Source organism: Galeopterus variegatus, unplaced genomic scaffold (genome assembly GCF_000696425.1).
Source record: "Galeopterus variegatus unplaced genomic scaffold, G_variegatus-3.0.2 Scaffold770, whole genome shotgun sequence".
Lineage (NCBI taxonomy): Eukaryota > Metazoa > Chordata > Mammalia > Dermoptera > Cynocephalidae > Galeopterus > Galeopterus variegatus.
The window spans coordinates 362,213-377,908 of record NW_007726881.1 but is presented as its reverse complement, the minus strand read 5'-3'; the positions used below and the strand labels follow the sequence as shown (position 1 = coordinate 377,908).

The 15,696-nt window shown below is 36.6% G+C and overlaps 1 protein-coding gene and 1 pseudogene across 1 annotated transcript in view; one reads left to right on the top strand and one right to left on the bottom strand.

The window, feature by feature from the left end:
* Window positions 1–15,696, top strand: part of LOC103590118 (thrombospondin type-1 domain-containing protein 7B-like) — a 419,640-nt gene that overhangs the window by 121,190 nt on the left and 282,754 nt on the right. The gene's annotated exons all lie outside the window — the stretch shown is intronic.
* The window catches only part of LOC103590117, a 62,606-nt pseudogene that overhangs the window by 21,141 nt on the left and 25,769 nt on the right, over window positions 1–15,696 (bottom strand).

The following is a 15,696-nucleotide window of genomic DNA, read 5'->3' as shown; positions in this document are numbered from 1 at the left end:
GTGTAAAGCTAGATGTAGTAAAAAGTTTTCAAGCAATTGTTAGAGAATGAAATTAATTATACTTTCTAGTAGCACACATGTATTTCTTTTTAGCACAGTAGCTAGACAGTATTAATTAATTATTCTAAATAAAAGTTGTCAAATCTATAGACATGGCCTTTGGAATTTCCAGATTATTCCTCAGGGATTTTTTTTTTCTTTTTGTGACATTTCAAAAAGCAAATGGTCCGAATTGACATTTTTTTCACAGCTGGATGAATTTTTAAGACACCACTCAGGCAAAGAATTATAAAACTGTTGTGATGTCTCTCCCTTATTGATATGGGGATTTTTCTTTCTAATCAGGTTTTAACAAATAATTGGTATTTTTCACTGCTTGTGCTTTACAAGTGGGACATGATAATGTGAGACTTGACATCTTATTCTTAGATAAACCTGTATGGGCCCAATCTATTAGATAGACAGAACATATTTATAAAAATAAATTTGAAAAAATGAATGATTTTTTACTGAATTTATTTTACCTCATAATTGTTTCTTTGCTAAAAATTAGACAAAAAATGCTCATTAACAAATACAGTCACCAATTTCTAGTAGCAACAGGCTTGTGCTTGTCCTCTTACTCTAAGGCCTAATTGTGATAAATTTCATGAGAACACTCCTGAAATTTAACTTAAAACATTTCAGTGTTAAACAGGACACTATTAATTATCCACCTTATTTTTATTTTACTGTGTTGAAGCAACAAAAAACAAAATTTCTTTATTCTCAACCTAAAACGTAAATCAAAGAAAACATAGCCGCAGAATGTATACAAGTAGCAGTTATATTTTTTTCCTTTAAAACGGACATAAGCAGGCTGGTGTTTTGTCTAGAGACGCCTACCTGGTTTTACTATTCTTCATTATACCTTCCCAAATCCTCTTAACACAGAAATTTTCAGTGAGCAACTGACTATTTTGAAAATTTCAAAATTTTCAGTGAGTTAGGTGGTTGTGTAGTATTCAATTGTGTGTATTCAAGAACTAAGGAAACCACACACACAGATTAATCACAAGTTGCCAGGGCAATTTTGGGAGGGTCTGTATGGTAGAGGAAATAGTTGTGCAAGTGGAGCGGTGAATTCAAGCATGCTAGGAGTTTAGGAGTCATCTTACACATCTCTCCCCTCTTCATCTCCAGCCCAGCACCGGGTTCTGACATATTTACCTTCTGAGCATTCTTAAGTTGTCATTCTCTCCACCAACCACTATAGTTCAAACTAGCATTTCATTCCATTCTCTACTCTGCAACCCAAATGATCTAAGTATGGAAATCAAATGACATACTTGCTTGCTTAAAATCCTTTAATGATTTTCCTTTTTTCTTAGGACAAATGCATAATCCTTTACATGATTGGCAAAGTCCTGAGTGTCTGCACTCCTTTCCTGGCCAGAAAAGCCCTTTCCTCCATCAGTGCGCCCTTGAGCCATATTGGTCTGTTTTCAGTTCCCAGAATTTCAACCTCTAGCCCTTTGCAGATCTCACCCTTCATCTTAAAATGTTCTCTTCAGTAGAGGAAACTTCTCTGTCCCCCAAACTGCTAAGATCTCCCTATGATACCCTGTTTCTTCGTAGCACTTGTTGCAAGTTTGATTTATGCATTTGTCTGATTAGTTGATTAACTTCTACTCTTTAATTAATGATGTGATAAAACCAACTTATAAGTTCCATGATAACCAAATTTTAAACTCATGTCTGTTTCTCCTACTCCTGATTTCCCAGCATCTAGTATAATGCTTAGAAACTCTATGCATATGTAAATAAATAACTGTCCAATCTGGAAGGAAAGTAAAGGATAATCAATATGAAATCGGTTTTGGAATTCGGATGACTAGAATTCCATCCAGTCTTGACTCCCTTGCCAATTAGGTATGTAACCTTGGTCAAATTGCTTTCTAGACTCAATTTCCAATAGGGATAATAATGTCTGGTATACATAGTGACTTCAAAGATTAAATTAGATAATGTCTCAATAGAAGGATTGCTTTTAATATTATGCCACTATTATTATATTTAGGTCTGGGTTAATATTGCATTAATCAAAGTTCTAATTTCCCTTAAGGGCAACTTATGGCAAGTGAGCCAAGTTAGCACAGTTAGTATGATGCTAAAAAAGGAATCTCTTATTGGTGAGTATTTCTTTGAAGCTCTTGAGAGCTATTAGGGATGAGGAATTGAACATTCTTTTCTTCCGGAACGCCTCCATGGTGTCTTTTCTTCAGTCTGTCACCACTCAGAGCATGATGGATGATGGCCTAACAAGCGTGGAGTATTTCTTTGAAGCTCTTGAGAGCTATTAGGGATGAGGAATTGAACATTCTTTTCTTCCAGAACGCCTCCATGGTGTCTTTTCTTCAGTCTGTCACCACTCAGAGCATGATGGATGATGGCCTAACAAGCGTGCAAGGAAGAGCCAAAATTGAAAGACAAAAAGTAATGATAAAATTTCAGCCTTCTCAGAATGCAATTTCCTAAAGCAAATAATAAAAAAGTTTTTTTAATGTGTTTACTTTACAGTTATAACTTTCTGAAATTCAGGAAAATTTAAGAGAAGATATGCCAACAAATAGTATTTTTTTAATCAGCAAATTTTCAGAATTTTCAGGAGTGCTGACCTGGCTAAATTAAATCATGTATTTTCTTGTCTCTGAGTGCCTCTACATGTATAACTAGCTTTGCTCCTAATCCATCAATCAGTCATTCTTGATTTTGTTACTCAACAAGTGTCTAGACTGTGTCAAACACCCTGGAAGACATAAAAGACATGAAGTTCATGCACATAAAGAAATTATTGTCTCATTAAGAAAGTAATATTTCCATCTAGATTAAAAAGAGCACCAGACAGCAGACAATACATAAAAGAATATAGCATAGACAACTAGAGAAAAGAGAGCCAACAAGAGTCCCATGGAGTCTTTATTTGACCTTTTGTAGGAACTGTGGCTTTGTTCGGTTAGCTATAGGTTCTCCATTCCCTCCTGGTGCCCCAGGCACTTGCTCTTCATTCCCTGTCCTGAGTTCTGCACTTTGCACCACCAATCAGAAAAATTCTCTTTTCTTTTAGTCCTGGTCTCCTCCTGTAACATCATCCCAATGCCACAGCAGCCACAGCAGGAAAAGTAGGAAATGCTCGGTGATGATGGGGTGAGTTAGCTAAGAGGGGAGTGGAGGGAAAAGCTCTCTCCCTTGATATGACTGCTGTTACTTCATACCTAAACCCATTCTCCAGTGTGGTTCTAAACCGGGAGTTTGCAAACTATTCTGCAAAGGGCCAGATAGTAGATGTCTTTGGTTTTGTGGATGATATGGCTTTTGCCCCAACTACTCAACTTTGCCATTTAGCACAAAAGAAACCGTAGACAATATGCAGCCATATGGGTGTGGTTGTGATCCAGTAATACTTTATTTACAGTCCAGATTTGACCCACAGGTTATAGTTTGCTGAGCCCTATTCTAAACTATCCCTTTCCTACCTCAATGCTGGTGGCCAGGAAAGGAAGAAAGAAAGAGTACATTTGGCAAATTGTGTTCTTCTCCCTGCTCAGCTCATCCCTTGCCGGCATCAGCTGCACAGGAGACAGAAGGTAGATGGGGAGAAAGAAAGGCAGTGATGGGAGAAAGGAGGACAGATCCTGCCTCTCTTTTTCTTTGCATCCTAATTCCACATCCCAATCCCTCCATTCCTTCTGTCACTCTCATATGTCTTCTGCCTGATTCTTTCTGACCCTTCAGCCCAATATTAAGTCCTCAGCATCTTTCCCTCCCCACAAGCACTTCTATTTCTCCCCATTTCTCCAGCCCTTCTCTCCTATGACTTCTGCCCCAGCAAGTCAGCACCAGTAGCTGTCCCAGTCAGAACATCTGGTAAGGACCTGTGCTCCTGGCATTCCAAGGTATTTCTGAATGCATTTTCCCTATATAGATGCTGTTAGAGAAGAAAGTTAGATATGATTAGAATTAGATTAACTGGATTTCCATAGCCTACCTCAGGAGCTTTTTATTCCTATAGGAAAATATAGTAGTTGTTTGGAGATTCAAATTAAATTAATGATAGCATATAAACTCAGAATACAGCTATTCATAGTGAGAAACTACTTTTTTTTCCTTTTTAAGCCAAGGATTGCCTAGTGTTGGGATTTTTTGAGTGTTCACAGACATGGTGATGAAAGCACTGGCTATTAGTTATAAGTGGCTAAGGAAGGGAGGAAGGGAGGAAGGGAGTGCTCTTCATTGGCTCTGTAAACATATCCAATCTCCTTCTGCTCTTTCCATGAGGGATTGGTAAAACAACACAGAGCAGATTAGCAACTGATGTATTAATTCGTGCTGCTTTTTTTTTTGGGGGGGGGGTCCACGTTAAATTTTCTTGCCAAAGTTAATAGCCGATGCTTGAAATCTCTAATAAATCAGTAACAGTTGGTGAAAATCATGCCAGAGGAAGGGTCTATGGAGGCCTGATAGCTGGTCTCAACCTACTCCATCCTCTTACCAGGTTCCTGATTCCACCACAGGAAAGAATTCAAGAGCAGTCACAGTAGAAAGTGAGAACAAGTTTAATGTGACAAATAAGAGATACAGATTTCACAGAGAAAGTGCTGCCTAGCTCCAGAGACTGAGCAGAGCCCACACCAAGTTTAATACAAAAGTAAGAAATACACACTTTAAAATTTAGTAGAGTTCAGGCTGGCTCAAGAGAGTGAGAAACCACTTGCTGAAAGTAAGTTTGATGCAAAAAGAAAACATAAGAACCTCAGTCACTAAAGTAAGAAATACACACTTTAAAATTTAGTAGAGTTCAGGCTGGCTCAAGAGAGTGAGAAAACACTTGCTGAAAGTAAGTTTGATGCAAAAAGAAAACATAAGAACCTCAGTCACTGAAGTGCAGGTTGGCCCCAGGAAAGTGAGCAAAAACCCCACCTTCTGCAAGGAGTCAGCCTTTATAGTTTTTCTGTCTAATACATATTCATGAAACTAAGTGGGTGGTTCCCTGTTATGTAATACAGTCTTGCACATGCTCAGTTGTTCTACTTTTAGGGCATGTTCATTGGGCAAATTCTATCTCATGCACTGAACATATTCAACAATATTCTGTGCTTTTTAGCACCCCTAGTGGAAGGTCATTCAAAGGATAAACTCCCTTCCACTGAGCATGCTTGGTCACTGGGGTCATATCAGCCAATGTAAATTCCTTTTACTGAACATGCTCAGCATACTGGATTTGCATAAGTCTTCCCATTGTGGTCTCAATCTCCCTTGTTGGTGTCAAAAATAGGTCCAATAAGCAAGAGTAACTCTCTTCTAGGGGAGGGCCTGGAGAACGACTGCCCAAGGCCTTGGGGAGTGGCTTGAAACCCATGGATGTGTCCTGAAACCCAAACCCAGAGAAACTGAGCATCTCTTATCTCAATAATATTAGTTTGGGGAGAGAAATAATGTTTGGCATGCATTACAGTAGTTAGATTGGGACCACGTTAAGGACAGAGTGGGTAGTAAGGTGATTTTGATTTGTAGTTATTGCCCTTCAGTACACTTTGAATGAACAGATCAAATGCTGGATTCAAAAATGGCAAGACCCTAAGAAAGTCCAGAATATTGATTTTAGGTGATTTTACCTGCACAGAGAATGTTTATTTGGATTCCAGCTACAGCACATTTAAGACGAGAGTTTCTTGGAGTTTAAGTGAAAATATTGCCCTACCAAGTTTGAAGTGTTTATCATTACTTTCTTTTCTTTTCTAGTTGTTGGTAGTTAATTTTTCTTTACTGATTTATTATTTTTTTAATGTTCTTACGGCTTAATTCCGTTGGTGAGATATTTTACTGGAGAACCACTGATGAATATTATTTAATAGCTTTAATTCTCAAAAAAGCAGATGCTTATTAATTAAAGAAGTACAAGTTTATTGATTAATTAAAAGTTAAATGTTGTTTTCTAGAAGAAGAAAGTCCTCAATTATCAATACTAAAGTGTCACGGGAGCAGTTAATCAAGAGATTAGATCCTCAAAAATATTCAAGGTGACTTTACATATTTTGGAGCTATTTATGGTTTAATATCTATGTCTGATGATATGAAAATTAACTGCCTGCCAAAGCTGCAATATAAAGATCTGCTGCTCTAGTAAGTGATCTGCCTCCTCCTCAATCTATTATCTTCTGAAGTTATGTGGGAAGTGAATGGTGGCCTCTGTCTGATCTCACTTTAACCCATGGAAGTTTAGTTTTCCTCCCCTCAACTCCTGGTCCAATCTGCCATGAACAGTGAGGCAGGATTTTGCAGTGTCAGTATCACAGCCAAAGAGCCACCCTGTGCATCAGGAGATACTTTTCAGAGATGGTGTTAGAGAACTTAAACCTCCTTCTCTTCCATATACCTCCAGATTGGGTTGCATATCAAACCAAAATCAAGATATGTACAAACTGTCAGCATATCAATTGCAGTAACAGCTGCTCTTTTCATGGTCTGGCTCCCTGTGTTGAGAACATGAAGATCTGCAATGAAATAGAACACAGGACAGACAATTAAGATACAAAGTCATGGTCTTTGAGAAAAGACAATGCAAGAACGTTTGTCAACCTTGGGTTATATACTTATCAACTTTTTGGAGGAACTTTTCATGGAAGCATTACCTACATAAAAGTCCCCCATTTTTTAAAATTTATATATTTTATTTACTTTTTACATTATTTTTTTATTTTTATTTTTTTTCCTTTTTTCGTGTCCGGCAACGGATCGCAACCCTCAGTGTCGTGCCTGCACCGGACCGGGACCGGCAAAGGGATCGCAACCCTCGGTGTTGCGCCCGCACCTCGCTCAGCCAGTGAGTGGGAACTGGTCTGTATGTGGGATCCGAACCCTCGGCGGGAGCGCCGCCGCGCTCCCAAGCGGCACACTGTAGCAGTGTGCCACCGGGCCGGCCCACTTTTTACATTATTTTTTAAAGGTCTTAAAAAAATATCTGTTCTTCAGTAATAAAATGAAGCAAGTTTGAGGTCAAACCTAATTATCTTCCACTCCAATGTTTTTAATGTATCAACTTTATATTTACTTTTGATTTAAAGTATGTTATAACCTACAAAAAGTTGCAAAATAATACTAATATACCAATTTCTTGTATGCCCACTTCTGTTGCTAACTTCTTAGATAATAATAAAAATGCAATTATTTATACCAGGAAATTAGCACTGATATAATACTATTAGTAATCCTCAGACTTTACTCAGATTCTACCTGTTGTCTCACTAATTTTGTTTTCTTTTGTTTTTCTGGTGGAAAGGTCAATCCAGGATCCCACATTTGCATTTAGTTGGCCTGCGTCCTTAGTCTTCCCCAATCTGGGACAGTTCTTTTAGTCTTTGTCTCTCATGACCTCAGCAATTGTGAAGATCACTCCTCATTTACTTCATAGCATGTTTCTTACTTAAGGTTTTTCTGATGTTTTTCTCATTAGATTAAGATTATACTATTTTGGCAAGAATAACATCAAGTCAAACTATCAAAACATGATATCCGTATGTCTTAGTATGGGTTAATTTTGATGACTTCGTTCATGTGTCTGGAAGGTTTCTCCACTGTCAAGTGACCGTTTTTCTCTTGTAATTAATATGGATTTGTGGGAAGTTACTTTATGACTGCACAAACATTCTGTCTGTCATCATTCTTTTGCTCATCAGTTTTAGCAACCATCAATGTCTTTTAACAGCAAAATTTGTTAATGTGTTATAAATGTGGTATTTGTCAGATGATTTTTAGTTCTGTCATTCTTACTGTATTTATTAATTTGAATTATTTATGTCAATATGGACTCACAGATAGTTATTTTATTCTGTGAATCATAATCCATTAGTGTCATTATCTTCTTGCTCAAATTGTCTCAAATTTGGCCATTGGGAGTTCGTCCATTTTGGCACCGTATATTAACTTCTTTTGGTTTTGGCAGCTGGCTGGTATGGGGATCCGAACCCTTGACTTTGGTGTTATAAGGCTGCTCTCTAACCAATGGAGCCAACTGACCAGTTCAACTAAATTTTTTTTTTTTTTAAAGAGGAAAAAATATATATTTTTACAGACTCTGTTCTGGTCATTTAATGCTATATAACAAATAACCTCCAAACTTAGGGGTTAAAACAATACCACACTGTCGTTTAGGCAGTTCAGTGCTTAAAACAACACTGTGTTATTAGTTCTCAGGCTTCTGGGGATTGGCTGTCCGAGATGGTGGTTCTCACTTGGTATCCCTCAAACAGTTGCAGTCAAGCAGCAGTTAAGGCTGTGCTGAAGGCTTCTTTAGTTTTATGCTTGAAGCCTGGCTTAGAATGGTTGCGACAACTTAGGGCTAGTCAAGTATTTTTCTCTACTTAGTCCCTCCAAATGGCTTGATAGGCTTCCTACACTATAGCTGTCTGAAAATAGTTGACATTTGGCATGGGAGGTGGCTTCTCCCAGGGAAAAGGCAGCAAAAAACACAGGTGTAAGCTACAAGGCTCCTGATGTCCAAACCTCAGATGTCCTGCATCATTACTTCTGCCATATTCTATTGATCGGAGCAGTTACAGGCTAGTGGATTCCAGCTTGGGAGGTGGGAGAGCTGGCCTCCTACTCTCAATGGAGGAATGGACTGCATAAAAGGGAAAAAGAAATTAATGATGGCATCTTAGAGACAAACTACTACATGTACCTAGTGTCGACTGAAATCAGTTTAATTTTAATGCCACTTAAAAGTCTACATATGTAAAACTAAAGGAATATTCTTTATTTTACTGGCCTTATGGGTTTTAAAGTAATACAAGTTAAATTCATGAGAAAGTAAGGGAAAAACCCATATAATTCATATTAACAATATTAATTCAATGTGATAGTTGATGTTGCTTCATTGATACTGAAATGCTGCTTAGGATGTGGTACTGAATGCTGATCCACCAAAACCTTATTCTTTAATCAGTTACAAAGCCTCTGTATATACAGCACCTCATGAAATCTTTTGCTGATGGAGGGAGATAGAAAGGAAGGACAGGAAATGTGATAAAGTTCATGGCTGTGGAGATTAATTGTTCTTTAGGGATTTTCTTAAGGTCACTTGACATCTGACAGTTGTCTCTTCTGTGATTCTGTAACTAAATGGCTACTTATATGTGCTCATAAGGTAGCATATGTAGTAGATACATGATCTCCACTCTCAAGGAAAGTGTAATCTATTTTGCTATAGCATAAAGAAGTACCAGCCTGAACTTTCTCTTAAAAATTTACAAAGAATAATTCTTCTTTTGTGAATACGTATCTTTCTAAGTCAAATTAAAGACTGACCCCTGATACTTTTCTTCTAAGAACTGTGTCATCAGTCGGAGTTCTGTGCCATTAGAAATGCAGTCCTTCTGCTCAGACAAATAAGCACAACTGTTCCTGTCAGATGGCGAGAATCCAGCGCATCCAGAAATCACTGGAGCAGGTGTGTTTGTGGTAGATGCAAAAATAACTAGAGAAGAGCAAACGAGCAAACTAGCAGAAGCTCCTTCATGCTCTACTGAGTGCTGTGGGAGAAGAAAAAACAAAAATATCCAGAGAAAGTCTTCGTAGCCATACTTGGGAATGTGAGAATGGGTGAAGCAGAGAGAAAAGCACACAACTGTGAAGGGATGGATTGGGAGCTGGGGTTAAACTGGATCCCCACATTTCCAAATTGATTAATAATAATTAAGAAAAAAAAAGAAATGCATGCATTTGAGATTGAGGGGTTTTTAGGAAATCTATAGGGCAGCCACTGTTAAAAAATTGGTCTCTCAATGACATTAGTAAAGGAAAGTGCTTTGAGCTAAGTGATTATCATGATGTGACTTTAGGAGAGAGATCAACCCTGTGGGGAAGCAGCCATAAGACTTATTTGGTGGCTTTGGTGAGGTATGGGACAGTCAGGAAAGTGGCTGCTGTTTTATTCACTTCCATACCGACATGTCTCTCCCTGTTTTGCCCATACCTCTTTCCTTAGCTCTTTTTTGCTGCTTAATAATGTAGAGGGGCAGCATTTAGCTGAGAGAAGAGAATGTGAAAATAATATATATATATATCTCAGACAAAATTGGGATTTAATCCCACTTTCTCATTTTCTCTACTTACCAGCCAGGTGTTGTTTGCCAGGATGTGTCATCTGCTGATAGTCCGCATCTTCTCTAGTGCGAAGGTCTAATAATTTTGTCATAGGATTGCTTTAATAGGAAAACTTACTGGTTCCATGTCAGTACATTAGAGATATACATCATATAGAAGATAACATTGTGATTTATACTCAGTAAAAGTTGAAATCACTTCCCTTCTTATAGACATTTTTCTTGAACTGAGATTTTACTTTTAGCGCATTGCTTTAATCAAATAGATATGAATCTAAGATACATTTGCAGATTGTATAATTTAAGAAAAATTCAGACATCACTTAAAAATTCCAAGTTTCAGATGAAATATATCTTAAAATTCACTTACAAAGGATGTTAGAAGGAATTCAGAGAAGAATTTTTATTGTAAATTAAGAATTTATAATTGTAAACTTAAGGGGTGCAAAGTGATGTTATAATTTACTAATATAATGTGGAATAGTTAAACCGAGCCAGTTAACGCATCTATCACCTCAAATACTTAACATTTTTTTGTAGCAAGAACATTAGATATTTATCTTCTTTTCAATTTTGAGACGTTCAATGCTCCATTATTAACTATACTCACCACACTCTGCAAGAGAACTCAGAAAACAAAAGCGTATTCCTCCTGTCTAACTGAGATTTTGTACCCTTTGATCTTCATCTTCACATTCTCCCCACTTCCCAGCCTCTGTAACCACCATTCTGCTCTCTGCTTCTATGAGTTTAATTGTTTTAAATTATACATTTAAGTGAGAGCATGCAGTATTTGTCTTTTTGTGCCTGGGTTATTTCACTTAGCATAATCTTCTCCAATTCTACAATGTTGTCACAAATGACAGAATTTCCTTCTTTCTAATGCTGAATAGTATTCTATTGTGCACATGTATCACATTTTCTTTATCCATTCATCTACTGATGGACACTTAGGTTGATTTTATAACTTGGCTGATGTGAATAGTGCTGCAGTGAACATGAGCATACAGACATCTTTTCAACAAACCGATTTGAGATCTTTTGGGTAAATACCCCAGAAGTGGAATTGCTGGATCATATGGTAATTCCAATTTTAGTTTTTTGAGAAACTTTGTACTGTTTTCCATAATACCTGCACTAATTGATGTTTCTATCAACAGTGTACAAGGTTTTCCTTTTCTCCACATCCTCCTCAACACTTGTTATCTTTTGTCTTTTTGATAAAAACCACTTTGACAGGTGTGAGATCTTTAGTTCACATTTCTGAAATTATTAGCAATGTCAAGCATTTTTTCATATATCTGTTGGCCATTTTTATGTCTTTTATGAGAAATGTCTGTTCAGGTCTTTTGTCCCTTTTATAATTTTTATTATTATTATTATTTCTTGCTGTTGAGTTGTTTGAGATCCTTATATATCTTGGATACTAACCCCTTATCAGATAAACAGATTTGCAAATATTTTATCCCAATCAGTGGCTGCTTCTCCACACTGTTAATTGTTTCTTTTGCTGTGCAGAAGATTTTGAGTTTGATGTAATTCCATTTGTCTACTTTTTCTTTTTTTACCTGCACTTTTGGGGTCAAATCTAAACAAATCATCGCCCAGACCAGTGTCATGTAGCTTTTCCCCTCTATTTTCTTCTAGTAGTTTTATAGTTTCTTGTTTTAAATCTTTATTTTGAGTTGATTTTTGTATATGGTGTGAGATAATGGTCCAGTTTTATTCTTTTATTCAGTTTTTCCAGCACCATTTATGTAAGACACTATCCTTTTTCCATTGTGTATTCTTGGCACCTTTGTTGAAATTCAATTGACTGTCCATGTGTGGGATCATTTCTGCACTCTGTATTTTGTTACATTGTCTGATGTGTCAATTTTTTTACACTACCATGCTGTTTTAATTACTACAGCTTTGTAGTATAGTTTGAAATCAGGTAGGGTGATACCTCCAGCTTTATTCTTTTTGCTGATGATTTCCTTTGCTATTTAGGGTATTTTGTGGTTCCATATGAACTTTAGGATTGTTTTTCTATTTCCATGAAAAATGACGTTGGAATTTCATAGACACTGCATTGAATCTGTAGATCATTTTGGGTAGTATGGACATTTTAGCAATATTAATTCTTAAAATTGATGAATACAGGATATCTTTCCATTTGTTTGTGTCTTCAATTTCTTTTATCAGCATTTTATAGTTTTCAGCATAGAGGCCTTTCATTTTCTTAAATTTATTCTCAAATTATTTAATTAATTAATTAACTATTTTTTAGCTATTATAAATGGGATTGTTTTCCTGATTTATTTTTTGGATAGTTAATTGTAAATGTATATAAATGCTACTGATTTCTGTGTGCTGATTTTGTATTGTGTAACTACTGTTTCATTTATTATTTCTAACAGCTTTTTGGTGGAGTCTGTAGGGATTTCCATAAATAAGATTATGTTATCATCAAATAATGACAATTTCACTTCTTCTTTTCCTATTTGGATGCCTTTTATTTCTTTCCACTGTCTTACTTCTCTAAGAAGGACTTCCAATGTTATGTTGAATAGAAGTGGTGAGAATGGGACCCTTGCCTTGTTCCACATCTTAGATGAAAGGCTTTCAATTTTTCTCCATTAAGAGTAATGTTAGCTGTGGGCTTCTCATATGTGATCTTTATCATGTTCTGATACATTTCTTTTATACCTAATTTGGTGAGAGTTTTTAATCATGAAAGAATATTGAATTTTGTCAAATGCTTTTTCTGCATTTATTTAGATGATGATGTGATTATGATTTTGTCCTTTATTATGTTAATGTGATATATATCACATTTATTGATTTGCATGTGTTAAACCACCCTCACATCCTAGGGATAAAGCCCAATTGTTCATGGTGGATGAACCTTTTAATGTGTTGTTGAATTCTGTTTGCTATTACTGTCTTGAGGATTTTTGCATCTATATTCATCAAGGATATTGGCCTATTATTTTCTTTTCTTATAATATCCTTTTCTGGCTTTGGTATCAAGGTAATGCTGGCCTCATAGAATGAGTTTAGAAGTATTTGCTTTCCTTAGAGTTTTTTGAAGAGTTTGAAACAGAATACTATTAGTTCTTCTTAAAATGTTTGGTGGAATTCAGCTGTGAAGCCATCAAGTCATGGGCTTTTCTTTCACAGGAGAATTTTTATTACTTATTTAATCTCTTTACTCATTACTGTCTGTTAAGATTTTCTATTTCTTCATGATCGAGTATTCGTAGGTTTATAAGTGTCTAGGAGTTTATTCATTTCTTTCAGGTTACCCATTTGTCAGTGTATAATTGTTCATAGTAGTTTCTTTTGATCCTTTGTATTCCTGTGCTGTCCATCGTAATGTCTGAGAGAATTTTTTGAGTAACTGAAGTGTTACCCTGAACAGGTTTGTACACGGGCATCATTGGTATTTTGGGCAGGATGACTGGCTGTACATGACTTCCCTGTATGAATGCAGGATGTTTACATTCTCTGTCCCCAGATATTACCTGCCATCCAGTCATTGTGACAATGAAAATCCCTGCTTCTCATTTTTAAATTCTATCTAGAGGAAGACTATTACCCCATAGTTGAGAACTTCTGGACTAGAGGATATGTTTATTTATTTTAGGAGTATATTTCGAGATGTTAGGCTGAGCACATGCTATAGTATACCATTCCTACATATTTATCCTTAGAAATGAGAGAAAAAATGATTTAAGTAATGCATAACTTTATTCTTTTACAATACATTGATCCCTTGGTAGACCAGAAATTGCTAACATAAAGCATTCAATAGATGATGAAAGCACTGGGCTAGAATACATATGTTGGTTTCTTTGAGATAACCTAATAAATAGCGTCTCTCTTTCCTCTCTGAGTTCTGAATCAATTGAGAAAAAAAGACAATGAACTGAGACGCAGAGAGATAAATACTTCATTTGTTAAGCTGATGCTCGAGTCTGTGAATTTCATCTGGGGACAGATGAGTTTCCTAATAAGAAAATGAAACAGACTTACTAACCAACCATGGCATCACCATACTGGAGCAGACCTTTCCACATCTGGTTGCTGCCCCTGTAACATTCATAGCATAGATGAGTAGATGAGATCTCACAAGCTCTGCAGGCAGACCCATTTTCAAGTGAGAGAAAAGGGAAGCAGCATTATATATGGCCACATTTTTAAAAATACCTTAATCAATTTCCTGCAGGGGAGGAATTAGTGAAGAGGAAGAGATGTGCCAGACATGTGACAGCTAGTCGAGCTTTCTTCATGTGGAAGAAACATCACAAGTTGGGAAGAACCACATTTCTCTAATTATTGCACAGTAATGAACTGCTGCAAAGGCAAGAGTGCATCATGCCCAAAAGGGGTAGATACAAGGAGCAGAAAGAGCATGTTAATGGTCTGGGAGCAAAAGAAAGGGTGGGTAGTTGTCATTAACAGCACAGAAACAAACAGGCTGACTGACCCCTGCATATCCTCTCTACTCCATTCTGGGCCAAGCAGCAGTGACAGGGATATGTATTATCAGTGGGAGCCTGATATTTGGTAGTGTAAATGGAAAAGACAAGTTGATGATACCCAAGTGGATTAGAGAGACCCCTCTGTCCAGAAACTGACCTCAGGATCTTCTTTGACTACACATTCAACTACCCAACACCCTCCCTCCTTCTTCCAAGGAGCTCGAATACAAGCCACAGAAGTTATTTCTTGCCTTCCCTAACCCCATCCTCAGACATTTCATACAGATTGATGCATCAAATAGTATAATACCAAATCTTAACGATAAACAGATGCAAATAGTGATTAGCCATCAAACATTTAAAGAAAGCCAATATCATTGAAGCAGGAAAGAAAATTCAATAAATGGAAGAATCTACTCCCAAAAAAAGGGAGAATAGGGTTAATCAAGGAAGAACACTGAGTATAAAACAGATTTTGACTGGATTTCTGATTAACCACTATGGTGACATGAAAATAATGGTACAGTACCTTCAGAGAGCTAAGGGAAAATAACTTGCCATCAAGAATTTTAAGGTGAAACCACACTATCCTACCTATGTGTGAGGAGAGAATAAACTTTTAAAAAATAAGCATACAAAAACATGTAATGCTTTCTAGACACGGATCTCACTGAAAGAATTGCAAGATGTTCTTCAGAAAGAAAAAAAAATAATCTAAGAAAATAATTGGATGTAAGAGTAAATGCTATATGAGGATATTGTCAATCAAAATAAGAGATAAAGAAACAGAAAGAGAGAGAATGTGAATGGTTATAGGATCCAGAAATAGTGACTGTGACCAAGAAGAGCAATTAAAGAAAGAAAGAAAAATAGGTGAGCATCAGACCTAGAGAATCTAATCTAGGTTAAAGCAGAAAGAAGGAGGGGACATGTGGATTCCATGGGCTCGATAGTATGTGAGATTAGGAAACAACTATAGGATGTGGGCAATTCAGCTGATGCAAAAATAATAATAATAAATAGAAAAATAAATAAGCAGTATAAGAAAATAAGTCTGAACAAAGCAAATATTCACATGCACACAC